Here is a 3,022-nt window from a genome sequence, read left to right as displayed (position 1 = left end):
GTTCTTAAACGTAGCAGTTTAAGGTAGATGGGGTGTCTAAATTATAATCCATAGATTTTTTTTATAATTTGCCAAAATGTAGTTTATATAATGCTTTTCAAAAAATAATAATAAAATTAATGGGTCACCAGGCTTATTTCCACGCTACACGGTGTTCAAAATTAACAAATTTTGTATAGATTATGTATGGAAAATCCAATTTTCTGCAATAAAGCGTAATCTACACCATAGAATTTTGAGATAACATATGAGAAAATGGCTTTAATAATATGCTTTTAGTTAAGAAAAAGAAACAATGGGATCACCGGACCCGTTTTCTTGCTACATTATAAAATAGGTAAATTCCTAACACATTCTATTGTAAAAGTACCTTAATCTGAATTATCTGCCCTTGCATTTGAGTTGCCCCCCCCCCCCCCCCCCCCCCTTATGCGGTAAAGTTGGGAAAAAATTGATCAGACAAATGATTTCGTTTTTTTGTAAAATACAACCACAAGTATGATAAAACATGTCATTTCTATACCGAAGTGGAAGTTCTTACACATGAATTACCCACTACTCTAAAAATTTGCACATTCTATTAAAGATCTAGACCTTGTTTTCTGGTATTTCCAAATCCAAGATGGAGGAAGACACCCTATCTACCTTAAGTGTTATTATACTTGTTGCTGGATGCATATGATTTACTTGTAATTGTTTTAATATTATTTATCAATAATGTTTTTAGCAGATGTTTTTATTTATGATATTAAATTTTGTTACTAAATATGTGATATAATAATTTAATTTTTTTTTTTTTGAAGTATTTCAAACATTTAATGTTGTTATTTGTACTAATTATGTGATAATAATAATAAATTTTACACAAATTGTAATCTTGTCAACTACATACTTGATTGATTGATTGATTTTTGGGAGTTTTAACGACACTTTTAAGCACCACTTGTGGGCTATTTAGGGTGACAAGGTTTTATTGTTGGAGTAAGCAGAAGTGCCCTAAGAAAACAACAGACCTTTGATACGAAAACTGACAATCCTAGTCAATTATGATTGGAGTCGAGTGCACTAGCACGAGCAGGGTTCGAACTCACAACCTCAATGTCGAATGGCTAGTGATTACAGTAGTAGAAATACTGAGACCACTTGGACACTGAATTCCCTACCTACATACTTGATTACATATCCTGTAACGTCCGGTCTGTGTTTTCTCTATGACTGTAAATTACTTCTTTAACTGAATCCATTTGATGTCGGATGTGTACTGATTGATATTTAAGTCGTAGATGCATGTTTTTTATTGGCGTTATTGGCTTTGAACTTGCTGTCAGTAACTTCGAGTCCTTAAGATCTGTACGTTGTCTTCTCCTCAATTTTATTGATTTATAAATATCCTGTCAAGTCTGGTATGTGTGTTTTAAACTTAGATTTCTGCTTTGTTTGATCCTGATTCAACTGATTATTATAATGTGTTCTTATATTGTGCCGTTACATCACTGTCCAATATAAGGGGGAGAGGAATAAGCACGTTTAACCCCGCCACATTCTGTATGTGCATGTTCCAAGTCAGGAGGTCGTAATTCAGTGGTTATCGTTTGTTGTTTTACATTTGTTTTAGTTAATTGTTTTGTACATTAGTCAGGTCGTTAGTTTTCCCGTTCGGATTGTTTTGCATATGTCTTTTCGTGTCCTTTTATACTTCAAATACTTTAAACATTTATTGTCATATAAACTCTGAACAATTAAGTTTGTGACAAATATAAACATACACAAAATACATTTAACAAACAAAACCATAAAAACAAAAAAAGAAAAAAAGAAAAACAATCTATCTATATGATATATAAATATATTTTATAAATAAATCAAGAGTCCGCTGTCCTAAGTTATAATGCCTAGTCAATTATTTGTATTGGGCTAAACATCATTATCTCCGTGGATAGTTTCAGTACGACGATATATGTAGTATTTCTACATTTTTCCGTTTCAAAACAAGATTTCAAAAAAACTATGGAAAATGTTTACAAATATTTCTACAAAATTATGTAATATTGATTAAAAATAAAAATAAAAACGTACCATTATTTACATAAAACCGTTATAGTTTTCTTAATCGAAAACAAATTATATTCAATTGCTGAATCACAGAAAATTGACGTTTTTACAGGTGTACATATCTTTGCGACTACTTAGGAGATAACTGTATTGTATTTTAAGCTCCGACGGCATCAATTGGGGATTTGATGGTCGCAAATTAAGTTTACTGGCGACGCGTTAGCGGAGACAGTTAACGGGTATTTGCTTGCGCGTACGTCCCATAGCATCAATTGTCAATTGATGCCATGTAAGAAAGTGACGTTATCCAATCAAAATGAACGTTACAAACGTTGTTGCATTAGAATTGTGTGCTTAATGTGGTGTTTTTTCTTTGTTTGTCTTGACAAACTCTATTGTTCTCGTCTGTGTCCTCGTTGTGCTGTGTTCGACGCGGTACACAACTGTGCGTGTAGTACTATGTATTCTTTGGGTTGTGGATGTCTCTGTACAGCTGTACTTTGCTAGTCGCGGTCCTGTTTTGGCAGTGGTTGTCTAACATCTGTTTTTTCATAGTCTCGGACCTGTTATGGCTTGGGTTGTCTTGGTACTGTATTATGCAAATGTATGTCTACCTTGTGATGTTGTCGTGGTACTGTGTGTCATAGTTTTGTATTGGGGTAAGATATGTCGGCCCTTTGCTTGGTTGTCACACTTGTTTATAATTATAAACTATATCATAGGTCCAATATTAGCTTGATTGTATTGCAACTATATTGTACTACTCTATGTTGTTTTTGTCTTGAGTTGTCTCGCTGAGTTGAGTTAATCTAGATCATCTTTTGACTGGGTTGTTTCTCAACTGTATTGTGACAGTATATGTCCTCTTATTGATTGGTTTATTGTGTTAATGGCTGTCTATTTCAGCATGAGTTTTTATCAAAAATATGTTATGCTTTAATTGTCTTATCTAGTTATCTCCCTTTAAACA

This window comes from Mytilus edulis, chromosome 6 (assembly GCF_963676685.1).
Source record: "Mytilus edulis chromosome 6, xbMytEdul2.2, whole genome shotgun sequence".
Lineage (NCBI taxonomy): Eukaryota > Metazoa > Mollusca > Bivalvia > Mytilida > Mytilidae > Mytilus > Mytilus edulis.
This window is presented reverse-complemented; position numbering follows the sequence as displayed.